Here is a 19,452-nt window from a genome sequence, read left to right as displayed (position 1 = left end):
GACTCAGTAAGATAAATGTACCACTGAGGACAATGGCATCAGGACGAGTCCTGACCCCAGAGTTTTTAAACAGCTATCTACAGAAGAAATAAGAATTCTCAACTTCAAAGTATCAAAGTGTAAGGTGGAAACCTAACAAGTTCTAAAGTAAACAAATTTTAGATTGGAAAAGGAAAAGAAATGAAAAATTGACCTTGTGGGAGGCAAGGGAAAGGAGGATTGACTGTCCAATATTAGTGTGAGATTTGTTTGTTTAAATAGCTTATTATATTTGCATTTTGATGACTCTTGTTTCCACACTCTGCTTCCCTAACACTTTCTCTCAAATAAGAAACTGTGTTTTCCTGCACGTCTACACTAATGATTCCTCACTCAGCAAGGCTTGCACTTATTAAAGCTTTTTTATTGCCACTTTGCTTAAAGAGGTGTTTGAACTCTAGCAGGTAGGCAAATCCAGAGGGGGAATTCATTTGAAAGTATTCATAATGGAATAGAGAGATGAAAAACGAAATTATTGCTGTGGACTACATTTTCTTCTGGTCTTTGCAGATACATCAGATTTCTGCACTTTAACTCAGGAATATGAAAAGAATCTTCTCTTGGGTCCAAATAGCTAACAGTACAAGAAATGTACTCCCATTAATCATTGTGTGAATATAAAAATTAAGTTGGTAGTAACAGATGAGATTTTTAAATGTAGACTCATTCTTTCTTTCTCTTCAATAGGAAAGTATTACAAATAGGATACATGGCACTAGTACAAACCTACTATATGACATTCTAAGAAGTGTTTCAAATTTTCTAAAATAGTGTTATTTTTAGTAATTATTTTTCTTGAAAATTTGTGGTTGCTGAATTCTCTGATGGTTTTTTTAATTTATAAAAGTCACATGATGAAAATGGCAATGGGCATAGGGTATTGTTGAATGGATTTCCTTGTTAGAAATATTTTCCTGTCCCAGGCTCTTAGTTCCTCCCTGACTGACATCATAGCATTTATGGAAATGATGCTAGGTCTTAAACCTTCAAATAGGCAGTGAGTGTTTCAACCCTCAAAGCTGTGTCAGCCATAGAAGATTTGAACCTCAAATTTTTTTAGGTACACAGCTTCCTTAGTTTTTAACATTCATCAGCATTTACTACATGCCTGTTTTAAATGGCAAAATATGCCAGAATTCTCAAATGAGGTAAGTATGTTTGAAACCTCAAAGGAACATGGATAATGTGAACTTGTGCAAAAAGTGACAAGGTTCCAATTATAGAAAGAAGAAAATACAGAAAAGGTAGGAAAGGCAATGAAAAGGAACTATTCCCAGGAACATTGGCAGATTGCACAGCAGATGGAAGATGAGTATTCAGTGAGAAATTCACAGGGAAGAAGCCTGAGAATGTACTCCTTGTTCAGGAATCATGAACTCTCTTTTTGACCAATAAGGTGAGCAGACATGTGACACTGAATCAAAGAGGGTAAATGAGAACAACTTGGCAGCATGTTTTAAGTATTGTCATTATAAAGCTTACATAATTCTTCATTTTTTTTATTACTTTATTCAGTTAACTTTCTGGTTAAAATCAGCTAAGGTAAAATTTAAAAACCATTTATTATTGTAAGAAATATCTCATATTTCTCCTTGTCTAATGTAAGCAGGAAAAGGACCCCTTTCCATATCAACAGGCTGTCACCTGCTTCTTATTTTATCAAATATGATTATTCTTTTATGGAATAGAAGTTATTAAATTGGGAAATTTTAATCCTTGAATGTTGAAGAAAGTAGGTGGAATCATGTAGGACCACTAAGACTTTTAAATATCCAGTGTATGCAAGGAATTGTTCAAATACATAACTAATGATTGGAATTTGCTATGAAAGTCATGCTAATGTGATCTGACTTTCTTCTCAGAACTGAGCAGTAAGTGAATATTCATAAATATCTTTGAATCTTTGAATCAGAAAGCAAGACCATTTGAAAAAAATGGTTCTGTCTTAAAAGCTAAATGCATTTCATCTTACACTTGAGTATTGCTTGCCCTTAGTTTCAGTTAAAGTGGTTAATTTTTGTAACCCAAATTAGAGGCTAGTATTTCCTGATGTGGGACAATTGTCTGTACTCTGTCAATTATGTTTAAAATAAACGCTGATTGGCCAGTAGCCAGACAGGAAGTATAGGCAGGACAACGAGACAAAAAGTAGAGGCAGGTCAATGAGAACAGGAGAATTCTGGGAAGATGATGTAGTCCTGATGCAGCCATAAAAGAAGCAAGATGTGACTGCCACACTGAATAAGGTATCAAGCCAAGTAGATAACACAAACAAGAATAATGTGCCAATATAAATTAAAAGAGTTAATAAGAAGCCTGAGCTAGTCGGCCAATCAGTTTATCATTAGTGTAGACCTCTGTGTGATTTCTTTGGGAATTAACAAATGCAGGAATGGGACAGGATAGAAAACCTCAGTCAACAACTTCCTACTTTTACTCTTCTTCAAAGAAAAATATAGAGAAAAGAGAACAGCAGTTCTTACTATACTTTTTAAAAATGTTATTTTAGAGAGTACATATTTGGTTCTTTTCACATTCCATCTACTCAGTGTATTCTGAATATATAAATTTATGTCAACCAGGAGAATTAAAATCATAAATTAAATGTGCAATAAAGTATATGATATAGTAATTGTAACAAAAAAAACTGATGTTTGGTTGGCCAAAGTGTCCATTCCATAAAATGTACCTCCATTTTCTAAGAGTAATCTAAGAATTGCATACACATTATCACTACTAAATGTTACACTGTTTATGATTCCTATTTAAATTAATAGCAAATTTTATTTATTTATTCAACAAAGAGTAAAATTCTCACTGAGGAATATTTCCCTGTTTTAATCAGCAGAAAGAATTCAGATCTCCAGACTTGTCTGCAATGGTTCTGAGAGCACAGTTACTATTTTGGTAAAGTGGAGCTTTACACAGCCCACAAGTGGCTGGCCCTTCCACACTGTTGCATCTGGAATGCCTGCGATGCTCCAGGAGACTTGTCAGTCACGTCATTCTTGTGACTATTTCAAAACGCTGTATTGAGGTCAAGGAAAATGGCTTCATCCTGATGATTTGTTTCTTCTCTAATGGGTACCTCCATCCTCAAAAATATATTCCATCTAAAATGATGTCATCAGAAAATATCTTTTCATCATGATAGGAAGGATGAAATACATGCTAACACACTTAGTAGTTTCATGTTTCTAACGACAATAATTATTATTTTGGCATTAATTTTGTACCATTGATTTCTTTTTCTTTTTACTGCTGCCCTTGCCAGTAGACCTTAAATCCAGGCTTCGATTTCTTTTGCATTAACTCTCCTCAAATATAATGATTACCATTTAACTTGGTGGTTACATAATCCTAGTGAAATTTTAATGCGGACATTTTGCATTAACTTTCTTCCTTTTAACAACAACAACAAAAAAAAGGGAAAAGGTGGCCCCCAAATAAATGAAACTCAATTTCACGGCACATTATCTCTTTCAATTCTGTCCTCGCAGCTTTCATTTTCATTAAAATCACAGACAACCATAAATTAATAATTACTTCAGGTTGACTAAATGCAGGCCGTACTATTTGGTTCTTGCTTTCCTACAGTGTCCCTTCTTGTTCATGCTGGAAACACATGTTAATTTCGATAATGTGCTTTGCACTTTGTCTTATCGCTCTCTTTTGCACTTTCACTGATGTATAATGCTCTGTTCTTATTAGATAGTATTAACTTTATCCCTTGTTCAATCAAGCTTCACACTTTGCTTGGAAGATAACTATTGCTAACTCTCAATTGAACGAGCCATTATCTATATATCTTTTATATTTCAATTCTCCCCAAACTCTTTCTGTGTTTACTGACTTACTTGTGATTCCATGCGTACGTAAATGCATTGTCCCTCAACTTAACGTGTGTGGAGAGGCCCTTAAAAGGCAAATTGAAGTAGGTGCCCAAAGGTCTAACCCTGTAAAATTGTGAAAGTTAAAGATTAACTGTTACTTTACACTTTAAAAGAGTCTAGCACCAACTGGACTCACAGAAAAGAGCAGTAACTAAACATTCAGGCCTACTCTTCCTCTTGTTTCTCTAATATTTGAGAATTCCATTTAGCTTTAAGACAAGTTATTGTGTTGTTTCCTTAAACCCTACTTCCTTAGACAGCTTTTTAAGATATGCATCTATTTTTATAGAAGTTCCAGAGGGAAAGCAGTTACACAATCAGACATTAGTACACTGAGAACAATAAAGTCAGATCCTGCTGGCTAAAACACAAGTTAACAGTTTAGTCTCTGGAAACACTACTAACCCACACTGCTTTCACTTTCCTAAGTTAGAGACAACTAGTGCTTGTTTGAACTAAGTACAATTCTCTCAATACATTAGAATGCATACTACAGCGATAATTTCACATAAATAAATTTAACTTGGACTACAGAAATATTACCTTGGTTAAAAATATCCTATATTTATCATTTTTTCATTTTTTTGGAAAACATCCATAATTTAATTAAGGATATGACGGAGTGATCTTTCTTTTACCACAAAGTATGTGACTTACACCAGCGGAATAGTGAACTCTGTGGAATCCTTAAGTAAATATTTCCACTTTCTGCTTTGTGGGATAAAATGTCCTTAATATTATGACAAATCATGTAATTTCTCTCATCCAAAAAGTACAAACCAGGCACATTATGATTAGAAAATTCTATATTCATTTTTTTCTCAGTTAATAAAAAAATAGAAGTTTAACAAGTAAACTTGATTAGTTATGAGGAAGGTGAATCAGTCAGTAAGTATATTTTGACTTTCTAATGCACATTATGGCAAATTTAAAACATGGTATTTTTAACTATTCATTGCGGAGTTGTTTATTTGTGTAATTGTTCATCTGTGTAATTGCCTCAAATTCTGCACTTTGCACTGATATTTTGAATTTTATTTAAATACGATTTCACATTTGATTTTTTTCCAATGGCATTTCCTTAACTTGGATGAATCACATAAGATATGTTTATTAATGATTACACCTTAAAATTTTCCATGTGTACTAAAAACATAGCTGCCCTGAACTCCATAATCTGAAAAAATCCCAAAGGAAGCATTTGAAATGAATTCAAACAATACAATAGTTTGGAATTGATCTGGGAATCTCATTTCCCTCTTTGTACCAAAGCTCAACTCTGTTTGCTATAAATATTATGAAACAATTTTGCACGTACTAAGATCTTTCAGTGCTCCAGCTAAATAACTGGCTTAATGACACAAATTTATTTCACAGACATTTTATTTTAACCCTTACATTCTGAATATTTTATTTGGCACAAAGGGATATTCAAATATATAGTACTCATGATTTAAATTTTTTATGCTTTTTAAAAAACTTAAAGGAAATAAATAAGTACTGTACAGTTTCATCATTAACGGCAACTCTATTAAAAAGAATGGTACATTAGAACAATAGTACATCTGCCATTTTCATTTTAGTTTTAGACTGAACATTAAACCCTTTAAATAGGCCTCTTCTACAATATACAAAGATTATTCTTAGTAATTTCTATTTTGTGGGAAATATATTTTCAGTTATAATGTAGGGCATTCACTTAAATATCAAAAGAGAAATTTGAAATGTATTTTGCTTAGCAAATACTTTATTAATTGTTTATTTAAATGCTTTGTGATATGCCATAGGGCCTTTTTTGGTTTTCAAAACAAATTACAAAGTAGAATTTTATTTTTATTTCTTGCTCATGGTCTCCCTCCTTCTGCTCCTCATTTGGACCTTGGGAGCTCACTCCAGTGCTCCAATGTGGGGCTCTGTCTCTATCTCCATCCATTGCCAGATGAAGGTTCTATGGTGATATGCAAGATATTCATCAGTATGGCTATAGGATAGTGTTGGGAGCAGTGAGACCCCAGATCCTGAATTTCTTGTAATCCCCTGATCTGAGTGCCTACAGCTGCTCTGAGCACGAGACCTTCAGGAGTTCCTGATGACAGGAGAGTGGTTTCTGGTGGGTTTGGCTGGGGCGTGGCTATCTCTATATAATCTGCTTCTGAACACAATAAAGGATGCATTCTTGGGGAATTCAAGGATGATCTATGTGTTTGTCTCTCTGTCTGCGTGTGTCTTTGTGTTTTTTAACCTCCTGCCCCTTGCCCGAATCTCGCGAACTTGGTGCCAGCGTACCAAACGCAGACACGGGGGCGCAGTGCGCGGCAGGATAGGGCTAGTTCAGGCACCCTCTCCTCAGCTGCCCAAGAAACAAGCCGGGAACATCTCCTTGGACACCTGGGAACCCCTCTAGAGTCTAGTCTCTTGCCAACATTAAAATGGTTACCTTAATTAAGATATCTACTTTCCTGCTCCCATAACCACCCTTTCTCCATCCCAACCATCCCATTACCTCCAAGCTCTCCCCATTCTCCCCTTCTCCCTTCTCTCTCCTTCTCTCCCCTTACCCTCACCCTACCCCCACCACCAAATTCCCAATTTTTGCCTGGCAATCTTGTCTACTTCCAATATCCAGGAGGATAATTATATTATTTCTATTAACGACTGAGAAAGTAGAAAGAATATTCCTATATCGTCCTATAAAGTCTAATTGTTTAGGAAACAGCTTATAATTTTTAGAAAAGACACCACAGGATAATACTGATAATAGTTTTAAGAAACTTTGTTTCTTTTCTGCTACACTGTGGCTAATGCTACTGACATTCAAATTGTTGCCTTAACATTTATGACAAAGCAATGATCAAAACGGAAACACTTGGGGATGTGTAGGATTCTTTTGTCCTGTGCATAGGAAGAAACTATTTGGCCACTCAGTCAAGAGACATCGATTTTGCTGAGAATCATAATCCATTCTGATGCGCTAACAAAGCAGAAGGGGGTAATGGAGATAGTTCTTGGAACAAACTAACTTTATTTCAAGTCACATACTTGTAATAGATCCTAGAAAATGAACAGATCATGAAGGATTTTTTTACTCAGGGAATTCACAATAATCCATTGACATGGTTTAAATAGTGGACATTCCTATATACATCTATTCTTCGTGTTCCTTTTATTTAGTAATTGGAAATGATTATTGCTAGAGTTGGAGATGGTATTTTAAAGTTATTTATTTCCCCACAAGAATTTCATGAAACTTAATTCTGTCTCTGATTTTTACCAATACTAATGACCTGAGAGCATTGGAATGCTTGACCTGAAAACTTTAAGGTTAATCCTGTACATGAGAACTACCATTCATGGAAAAATGCATGATTTTTCTTGAAAACAATTCTAGGAAATATATTGCTGTATAGATCGAGTTATATTAATCTCGCATAGTGTTGAATGTCTGCTATATCCATTGCGTTGTCCAAATTTAGATTATGAGTCATAGAGTCATGCAAAGTTTACTAACAGGAAGAAGTAATTGTTTAGACAGTGTTCCTCCTCATTGTGTCCAAATATTTCACACATAGTTACTAAATGTATTAGAATAAAGAATGATTTGTTTTGAAAACATCCGTAAAATGCTAAAATACGAAAAATTGGTGTTGCAGTAAGATTTTATTGTTTTAGAATTATTATGTGGGGTAACTAGCAGTATTACAATAATATTAAATTTTTCATCTCTTTTGTGATGCTATGCAATTTTATGCTGTGTATGATAATGATATTTTAAAGAAAAATTAGGAGTTCATATTAGTATGTAATTGTGTTTATAAATTGTTAGCAGATTTTTAAGTCGGCTTGAATACAGATCTTCAACCAGGAGGTCATAGAATTTAAAGTGAATTGGAAATGGAAGCACCATTCCAGAATACCATTAAACCTTTTTATCTCGCCTTAAGCATGCCTTTTGCCTTAAAAACAAAGATGAAAATATATAATTATTCCTAAAAGTTGGTAACAGAAAATAATTTTGCAGTATGTTACAGGTACACAAGATGTAAGCAAAATGGCTGATGTAAAATGAGTTTAGAAATTTAGATAAATTCCAAGAGAAAAGTCATTTCAAATGTCACCCCCCCCCCAAAAAAAAACTGATTGCGATATTAAAATTATCAAGAAAATGGAAGCAGTTTCTCATCATGCTCCATGAACCAAAGCTGTACACTTAAAAATGGATACAGAGGGAAGGCTTCAACAGAAAAATCAGTCATCCAATGAAATCAGGTGCCAGTTGGAAATTTGAGAGATGAAAATACAACATCCAAAATAAAAGATCACCTGCCTAGGCACAAGAGCAGACACAGAAACAAACCTGTGAATTTAGGGAAAATAACAGAACCTTTTCAACTTTGAGGATAGGAGAAGAATGAACAAATAATCAGAATGCACCAGTGACAGAATACCAGCAGGGTGGACTGGAAAAGTTCTAGAAGGAGAAGCCCAAGTGACTGGAATAGAAAGCAGTTGAAGCATTTAATTAAAAAAAAAGTTTGACAAAGTTTTAATGGTTCTCTTCTATTTGCTTAAGCATATATTTCAACATAATTATCTTCTCCTTAGTACTGAAAAGAAAGAATGCTTTCTCAGCCTGGCTTGCATGAGTGCTAGCTTGGAGTCTGGTAGAGATGCTCATGACATGGGCCACCTCCTTGTGATGCCCTTGATAGTCAATGTGATTGTCTCTTCTCTTTTCATACCCTCCCACTGAAATGAGAAACTTTAGCATCAGTTTTGGAAAGAAGATAAAGACAATGACCTTGCAGCACTTTGATGTCGAAGGTGGAGAAAGGAGGAAAGATGAAAGTAATGTGTGTCTGAACTGCAAAACATTTGATGTGCAACAGTGGCGGAGAGAAACACGTGGCAGAGCTGTCACCAAAAGCTGGAACCTTGCTAATAAAACTGTGTGTATCTCCTAATACCAAACCTAAGCAGAGTTCAAATAGGAAAACCCCAATCACTCTAGGAAAAGCAACCTCTCTCAGGCATGATCTGTCACTTCAGTTTTCTTTATATTATCCTTAGAATAACAATATGTGAATCCATTTGTCTGCTTCTGGATATCTTATGTAATACATTGATTTTGCTAAGTGTGTATTTCTTTAATTTTATAAATGATAACAAATGCGTGACATGAAGAATTTATTCAAAGGACTAATTTTTCTTCTTGAATGAGACTTGCTCTTTCTTATCTAAAACATTGATAACTTTTGTTTTGTTGTAATTGCATTTACTTGAGTATAAGTTATTTGTTTGGAAAGTCTGTGTTGTTAGAATTAAATATGTGAATAAAGTATTACATTTGTTTAATATTTAATTTACTTGCTTAAATATTAAAATACAATTCTTGGCTTCAATGTTGTTATTTGTTATAAAATAAACATATAAGTTCAAAGATAAAAAGGTATGTCAATGTTGAAGAAACAGAGTAATGTTTCTACTAGTCTTTCCTAGGGCTCACAGGGGCAATGTTCAACTTTTATTCAGTCCTCCAGCACATGGAAGAAAACTAATATTTCTAAAGTATGAGATAAGATATTTCTAAATTATTAACAGAAAATAAAGTTATAAAACCAATGATCACATTGTTGTCTGTGTTGTGGACATCCTGAAGTTTGAGTCTGCTCCAGCAGATCCTAGATAGAATAGATGGTGGGGAGGGCCAAGTTGTATCCTTGGATCTAGGTCTGGACAGCTGTAGTGTTGGCCTACCAGAGGTGGAATAGGGACACCCATGCTTACAACTTCAGAGCTGGGTCATCCATACCTGTACCACCCGGATATCCAGGAGGAGCCCCAGCAAGGGCCCAGCATCTAAAGGATAGTAGAAATCAGAGGCCTCAAACCAGACCAATGACTCTTTATAATGAACATTTTAAAGTAAAGATAAATGGACAAAGTGGTTCACAACATGACTCACTGCATCGTGCTCTAACTTCCATGAGAAGATTTTTAAGTTTTTCTTTTTTTTTCTTCTTTTTTTTTATTTTGGGTGTATGGGGGGTGGTAGAATGAATCAAGATACATGATTTAAAAGACACATAGAATAAATAAAAAACAATAATATTTCTTTCTTTTTGAACATTTAAAAAATTCTGCATTCATTTTGTAGTATTTAAATTTTAATTAAGACAGTGCTTTAAACTTGCTTTGCTTTTGCTACTACTGATGAATTTTCTCTAAGATGGGAAATATATGTCAGTTTAATAGTTATTATTAAATAAAAGTTAACTGTACATTCACTTTGTAATAACTACTTAGAAAAGATTAGCAGAATGAACTTGGCAAGATAGTACATTCCTATAACCCCAGATAGAAAGAACTACCCAGTGTGTGTATCTGACTGACAAGACTCACATGTTCATGGCAGGTTTTAAGAACTGTACAAGATTGAAGCAAAGTAAATAAAATATAAAGTACAGTGTTCTTTCTAAGAAGAAGAGTACAGGTTATGAATTTAGGTAAATCAAATTTATACCTAAATAAAGAAATTTCTACGTAGGAGCATGAAGAATCAAAGTTTCAACAATTATATCATATTTTAATACAAATCACAACTCCTTGAACTGTGAAGAAATAAACGAGTACTATCCATCATGAAGAAAAAGAAGATGAATGGAAATCAGCAGTCAACATTGCAGCACGGATTAAGGAAGAAATTACAAGGTCCCACTTCTGGTTGAGGAGTTACAAGCTGGCTTGGCTACTGAGAGATTACAAATCCATTTTCATCCAGAAAGTGTCTCTGGTAAGTTGCCCAAACCCCAGTGATCAGTATTGCACCCATTGGCATACAGACAACTCAAACTCAACTAGGAATAAATAGGAGATAATAAGTAGATAGATAGATAGATAGATAGATAGATAGATAGATAGATAGATAGATGATAGATAGATAGATAGATAGATAGATAGATAGATAGATAGATAGATGGATTATGGGTAGATGGAGAGATAGGGAGATCTCAGCAAAACAAGTTTATGAAAGGACTATGGGAAGATACAGGAAAAAAATTGGAGGGATGAGAGAGGGATGCATGTGCATCAAAAATTCATTGCAAATAATGAGAAACTGGATTGTATTAATATATGAAATATTTTATATAAAAGATAAGAGAAAAAGACTCCTTAATCATGTCAAATATAAATTTACAGTGAAATTATTGACAGAAACTGTCAAAGAGAAATAGAAACTATATAAAGCAAACTTTATAATAATGCAAAACTATATCTTAAAACAGGAATATTTATTGCCTAATGCTGTGGGATATTGCTCTTCTACACTGTAAAGATTTATCACTTATCTTAGTCTAATAAAATGCTGATTGACTATTAGCCAGGTATAGGCGGGACAACAAGACTAGCAGAATTCTGGGAAAAGGAAAGGCAAAGAGTCAGTCACCAGTGAGACACAGAGGAAGCAGAAAGAAAATGCCTTACTGGGAAAAGATACCGAGCGACATGGCTAAATTGTTAGGAATTATGGCTTATTTTAAGTTGTAAGAGTCAGTTAGTAATAACCCTAAGCTAATAGGCCAGTTTATAATTGATATAAGCCTCTCTATGTTTCTTTGTGGCTGAATGACTGTTCAACAAGGAGGGACAGACTTCTGTCTATTTCTGTCTATAGCCTAAATTTTAACTTAATAATGGTATTGATAATAGTCTAAGAAAAATTCCCCAAGTTGACTCATCTTAGAGAACAGTCAATAAAAATTTGCTTCTTCCTATATCACGGCTGGTTAGCAAACCAACTTAGTCAGTGTATTCTAGATAGATGGCATGGTTTTTATCAGTTAACTATTCTTTGTCTGTTTGTTTTTACTATTGTTATGTTTACCAAACATTATCAGTCTGATAAATATAAAATACCATAACTTATGTTCAAAAGTGGTTTATAAATAGAATGAATGTAAAAGATAAATATTATGTATGTGATATCACTGATTACAGATAGTTTCAAATTGAAATTTTCATATAAGAAAAAGAGTTTTGCAAAAAGCAGATTTAAGTTATGTTTCAAAACTTATTAAACTATCTGATTAATTAATAAATACTGTTTTTCTGGAATTTGATTAAAACTATCTTTTGTTTTATAATGACTACTTACCGTGGAATTTTGGTGAAGTTTCTCCTAGTTATTCACTTTCATATCCATGAATCCAAAGAATGCAAAATTGCATAATAACCCAAAATTAAACATACTGGTGAAATTATTCCCCAAATATTTAATAAAAACTCATAATTTCCATGGTCCTTCACATATTGTCTATTATTTGCTATCTGCTAAAGAAGAATAAAACTAACCTTCCTCAAAATATATGTTGCAGGGAGAGACAGACTATATAATAATTATTGGAGAAATAAAAACATCCACTTAAATTCAGAAGTGCAAAGACCATTGCTACGAATACTTCTTTTTTTCACTATGTTACAGTTCCTGTCATTTCCAGGGGTAAGGTAAAACAATCACTACAAAGACATGCGGTGAATTCAACATTTGCTTCATATGCATACATCTGTAAATGCATAAAAGGATCTCCGAATATTTATAGAGCAATACTTACACAACGACCTTATGCATTTTATCATTTATATTAGTGGTTCTCAACTTGTGCATTGTGACTCCCTTGAGAGTCAACCGACCTTGTGCTTTCTGATTGTCATAGGTGACCACCTGAAAATATACATGTTTACATTACAACTCATAACAGTATCAAAAATATAGCTAGGAAATAGCTTAAAAATAAATTTGTGGGAGGGGACACATAAAACGTGAGAAACTGTATTAAAGGTTGCTGCATTTGGAAGTTGCGAAACTCAACAGACCCATAGTTATCTATGTCATTTACTATGCCTTGGTGTATTAATGGGCATTTGCACATTTTCCCACAGAAGAATTTTCCGGCTTAGGGGATTATAGATACATTTTAATTTTCCATGCAGAAAAACACTACTGGTTACTTTCCTGTTTATATAAAACATAGATGTTTTATAGTATATGTAAATTGGATTTGGTAAAAATCTAAACTATGGACCCATAGAGATGAATCAATGCTTAAAAGCATGGGCTACTCTTCCAGAAATCCAGAGTTTCATTTCTATTTAGCACCCACATGGTGTCTCACAACCATCTGTAACTCTAGTCCCTGAAGACCCAATATTCTCTTCTGGTCTCCACATGATATACGGGCATACATGCAGGAAAAACACCCAAGTACATAAAATAAGATGAAAGTGAAATAAAAAATAAATTAAACATTATAATGATGAACACATTCATTAACAACACATTTATGGATACTAAATTACTTAATTTATGAAAACAAACATTAATTTCATTCTAAGATTTCTAATTTAGTATGCAGTAGACATGACTCATTGAAAGAAAGTTCTAAAATATATCCTCAGACTTTATAAAATTAGTGCCAATGAAATTATAGTGATAATAAAAGTTTCTGAACATGGTATTGATTCCTGTGAAAATCAGTCTACATCCGTCGCCGAGACAAAAGTACTCAGGTTCTGCCAAAGAAGGTGAGTTAGGATGTGTAGTCATCCTAACAGCCTCTTTTCATGTGGATGAACTTGATCCATAGAGTCACTTTTTAAAAAGCTTCACCCAGGAGGATAACACTAACTCCAGCTGGACTGGGACTGAACGAGCATGTGATCAAACCGGACTCTCTGAATGTGGCTGACAATAAGGGTGGACTCAGAAGCCAAGGATAATGACACCGAGTTTCAATTCTACTGCATGTACTGGCTTTTTGGGAGTGTAGTCTGTTTGGATGCACACTGTCCTAGACCTGAATGGAGTGGGGAGGGCCTTGGATTTCCCACAGGGCAGGGCACCCTGACTTCTCTTAGGACTGGAGAGCAAGGGGGAGAGGAAGTCGGGGGAGTGGGAGGGAAATGGGAGGATGGAAGGAGGTGGAAATTTTTAATAAATAAAGAAAGAAAAGAAAACAAACTGCGAAACACAAATGCCCAATAAATATTTTTAAAATGCTAAAAAATAAAATAAAATGAAAAGCTTCATACAACTGGGATGGTGAAGACTAGAATGTCATTATCCTCCAAACAGAGCTAATTTCCAGGCAAAAAGGAGTTAAATGGCTGTTACTAGGAATGTCCAGAAAACCTGAAAGGAACAGCAGGTAACTAAGTTCCTACAACAGAGAACTGTCAGAAGTAAATTATGAGTAAGTTCATGATCTCCTATGGAGCTATGATGGTTTATGCAGGTAGGCACTTACAGCAGAGATCATGTCGAAGTAAGAACCGTTGTAATAGCCAGGCATGGTGACACACACTGTAGTCCCAGCAAGGCCAAGCTTGAGGAGCTGACTTGCCTTTCTGGACTAAATATTGTTGAGGGAGAGAACTAAGCAACGGTATACTGTAGTTGCCCTCTGACATACATACATGCACCATAACTCTGCAGAGGAATGCACTCATGCATGCATACCTACTCACAACAAAAATATGAATAAGTAAATAACCAAATGTGTATTATCTTCCCAGAACTCTTGAAATATGTTTTCAAATTTCTGTATCAAATAGAAAGGCAAGGCTATGTGTTTGTTTATAACCCTGTGTTCAGAACATGTGTAAAAATTCTTAAAACTGTTTGCCTTAATTTAGCTTTCCATAATTTCAGATTTACTTGGAAAAAATTATAATTCAGAACACTGTATTGCTGAGTTAGTTTTCACCTTGAAAATTCATGTTTAACTCATTTAAATGAATGAAGAAGTCCACTCAAAATGCTAATTTTGTAAGCTAAGATTCTTCATGGTTGAAATTTTGTTTTGATATCTTAAATGACATGACAATGTGTCACAAATCATAAGAATGTAGCTTACTTCTGAAAAGGAGGTGATGATACCAATTTCAGGAACCTCTAGTCTCTCTCTCTCCCTCTCTCTTTCTGTGTGTGTAATATGTTTATGTGAACATGCATGTGTGAATAATGCACATGTGCACATGAGTACATATGAATATCGATGTCAAAAACTGATGTCAGATACTTTCTTCAATTGCTATCCACCCTAGTGTTTGAGACAGTATTTATCACTAAATATGGCGATCACCTATTTGTCTAAACTGGCTGACAACCAAGCCCCAGGAATCCTGTTGTGCCTTCTCCACTGCATTGAAATTGCAGGCATTTTTCACATCTTGGGTTGTAGGGCTTGCTCACCCATGATGTTACCAGCAAAGCTATCTTAATCCCAAATCAACACTTTTAAGGATTCCCTGAAATTGGTATCAGCTCAGTCCTATGACACTTATGAAACTCGCTCTTCCTGATTTCTGATTTGAATGGTACTATCTTTGTTCTAAACATCTATGGATAAATGTTCTTCATGTACTACACAATGCTGCCTTAATAATCATGAGTTTGGGTTAACAATTGCATTGCCTTCTATTAATCTTTAAAGTACATCTCTTGTAACATCAGCACACACCACCAGTACTGATAATGAACAAAGAAAATCTCTGTAACATATTTTATTGCTTAACATAATTTCTTGTTATAATAGTGTCTTTTATGATATTAAAAAGACTTTCTTTAGTAACAGTATATCAATACCTCTAATAAAATGGGCAGATTTAGGGCTATGGAGACAGTTCAGTTGGTAGGGGCTTGCCTTGCAAGCATGAATACTGAAGTTCAAACTCAGAAACCCATATTTAAAAAGTGAGCATGATAAAAAACATTTTAATGCCACAATGTAGGGAAAGAAGTGGCAAGGGGATGCCTCTAACTCACTGACTACCCAATTTAGTTTATTTAGTGACCTTGCAGACAATGAGAGACTCTGCTTCAAAAAATTAAATGTGTTTGGAGGTTCCTGAAGAATGATACTCAAGATAGTACCCTGCCTTCCATGCACAGATGTGCATGTTTTCCCCTTCTCTCAAAGACAATGTCTAGCTAAACCAAGTTTATTATCTTTGTCACAAACCACATTTATTATCATTGGCACAAAGCATAAAATTTAAAATAATCATCTCTAAGTTCCAAACTTCTGTCAATAGATTTTTAGAGCTTTTGCAATTTCCCTGATGATAATATGGTGATCAGCAGATATTTTAGAAAAATACTCCATTCCTTCTCCCCCACAGATCTCTCTGAGCATACTACATCTGCTATGTTCTCCATGCACTGTTTAATTAATCCACGATAAGAAAGTGGTATTGATAGTTTTCCTATGTATTGATATTTTTATCGTGTGGCTATATAACTGCTTTTAAATTTAAAAAGATTTGTTGAGAAGACAAACGTTTCCTAAATTCAACTATTTTGACTTTATTATGCAATCTACAGGCACACAAGATTTAACAGGCCATAAAAGTCTTCATAAAGCTACCTTTTTATTTAATAATCTTTATTTCTCCATGACTGAGAAAAATATTTATTTGTTCTATGCATATGTGTATTTTGTCTGTATATATGTTTGTGCACCACAAGTTCAGCTAGACCCTGGTGCTGGAAGAGGCTAGTACCAGAAGTTGAAATGTTGGAACTGGAGTTACAGATAGTTGTGTGCTTCCATGTGGGTCTTGGGAATTGAACCCAGGTCTCCTGGAATAGAAGTCAGTGTTATTAATTACTGAGATATCTTTTCAACCTAACCCTATCATTAATTCTTTTGAGGAGAGACGTGCTCTTTCCTTTGTTTTTCAATTTTTCTGATTAAAGAATAATTACACCACTTCCTTCCCCTCAGCTTCCAAAGCCTCACATGTACCTCCATTCTCTTTCAATTTCATTTCCTATTTTTAAAGAGTATTATTTCCACATATAAAAATAAATATGCAAGTTCAACTGGGTGAGTTCATTTAGTGCTGACTGTATCTATATTATTTTAGTGCTGACTGTATCTATATTATTTCAGGGCTGGCCATTTGGTTTTGGATAGCCAATTACGGCACACATCCCTGTGGAAAACTAATTCTCCCTCTTTTAGTAGCCACTAATCAACTATAGTTCTTCATATAGGGTTCTAACCCATGTCTTCTCTTTTTATTTGAGCTGCTGTAGAAGTCATTCCAGCATTAAGAAAAATAATAATAGGTGAAGCACTATAATTATTTACAGTGAAAATTAATTGATAGGGTAATAGGTAGTATACTTCAATTAGTATTTAACAAGTAATCTATTAAAAAACTACTTTAGAATGATAGGACATCAACAAATAGATTAGGATTGGCTATATTATTTCATAGCAGTATTATGTTTAAACTACATTACAGAGACTGGAGAAATAGCTCTTCATTAAAGGGTACTTACACCAGTGATGGCACATGCCTTTAATCCCAGTACTCAGGAGGCAAGCAGATCTCTGTGATTCAAGCCCAACCTGTTCTATAGAGCGAGTTCCAGAATTCCAGGAAAGCCAGAGCTACAGTGAGTAACTTGTCTTAAAAACAAACAAACAAAACCAAAACAGAGGAGCAATTACTTGCAGAGGACATGGGTTTACATCTGAGCATCCACATGACAGCTTATAACTATATAACCTATAACTATATAACCTATAACTCCAATTTCAGGGTTCTAAAACCCTTTTCTCAACATGCACCTGCATGCATGTAGTGCACATACAGAGGCTCAAGTACAGAAGCATACACATATAACAACAAAAAACTTTAAACCTCACTGTCCTTGAGTAGATTTTAAAAGTAATACAATACTTTCAATAAGATTTTGAAATAAAGTCTCAGTAAGAAACTTGGAGGTCTGCTCGCTACTGAAGAGAAATAGAGGGGGACTAAATCTGGGGAAGACGGGAGCTTGGGGAGTGTGACAAGTGAAGAGAGGAGAACTTATAGTTAGGATTATTATAAGAAAGAAGAATCAATTTTCAGCACAAAAGGAATTGTATATATAGATGTATGTTATGCTTACATCACTTTATGTAGCATATTTCTTATTAAAATCAGCCCATCATTTGATACGGTTCGTCAAGAGTTGACTATAAATATTCATTTGTTCCTCTCTCTCTAAGGGCTATTTAAAAGAATAACAATAAAACTTCAGTCTTTCTTCTCATATCCTGTCTTTAATACAAACACTTTATCTCTCTTCTAGTCCAGTGTACATTAACACATCAATAGGATAGTTTGGTTTATTTTCCATCTTAATATGATTAATGGAACTCTGTTTATATATTTTTCTATTGCTGTTTCTAACTCTTCTGCTTGCCAATTGAGCTGTGTTTGAAGTCAGCATATCCTCCATCTGCCCTTATGTTTAGTATTCATGTCCCAGCTGTACTAATTCTATTAATTGCCTACTTTTAGTGAACTGCATTACTTGAAGTTATTCTATGTTTTAAAAAAGCATAAAATACTTATAAGAAATCATCCTAGTTTCAACATTTTTAGAGTTAATCTTAAAAATAGAACATTTGCACTTTTAGTCCTCTTTGAATTATAGTACTTAAATGAATCCAACAAAGCATTTTATTCAATCAGTATCCCAGAAATTGGATTATTTTTTAAAAGACTCACCCCCTTTAGAAATAGTACATTAATGACAATATTGAACTGGAATTTATAGATTTTGGCAAAAGCATGGAACAGAATGTTGGGTAAGTATTTCAGTTCACAACCTGCCTCTTATTCTCTCTAACGGCATTGCACATGTAAGTGAATCCCCTAACTTTCAATTTTCTACTATAGGTGTGTGTGTGTGTGTGTGTGTGTGTGTGTGTGTGTGTGTGTGTGTGTGTGTGCTGGGATAATTTGAATGTAACAGACCCCATCATCTCATAGGAAGTGGCACTATTAGATGGTGTGGCTTTGTTGGAGCCTTTTTAGAGAGAGTGTGTCGGTGCGGGGGTTGCTTTGAAGCTTCCTATGTCTAGGTTGCTGCCCAGTGTCTCAGTCCATCCTTGTTGCCTGCAAGATGTAGAACTCACAGGTATTTCTTCAGCACTGGGTCTGTCTGTCCACCACACTCTCCCCACGGCACTAATGGACTGGACCTCTGAACTGTAAACAAACCATCCCAATTAAGTGTTTCCCTTTATAAGACTTGTTGTGGTCATGGTGTATTTTTATAGCAATCAGAAATCTAACAAAGGCAGAAGTTGATAACAGGGAACTGAGTATTGCTGTGATAGGCTCAACCATATTTTTCTTTAGAGTGATATGAACTTCGGTACTTTGGGTTAGGAAAGCAGTGGACCACTTTAAGCACTGTTTAATGGGCCAACCTAGTAAGAGCATGGAAGACAGTGGTGGTGAGTGTGATATGTTGAATGGTGCTGGGATGCTGAAAAAGGTTTCAGGGAAGAAGAATTTTAGTGTGTTGCCTAGAGATACTTTTTGGGATATTTTGACGAAGAATGTGGCTGCATTGTTCCTTGTCTGAAGAGTCTGCCTGAGGCTGAAGTGAAGAGCTTTAGATCAATTAGATTGACAGAGGAAATCTCAAAACAGCCTAGGGTAAACTCTGCAG

This window comes from Arvicola amphibius, chromosome 13 (genome assembly GCF_903992535.2).
Source record: "Arvicola amphibius chromosome 13, mArvAmp1.2, whole genome shotgun sequence".
Classification (NCBI taxonomy): Eukaryota; Metazoa; Chordata; class Mammalia; order Rodentia; family Cricetidae; genus Arvicola; species Arvicola amphibius.
Note: the sequence above shows the minus strand (reverse complement) of the source record.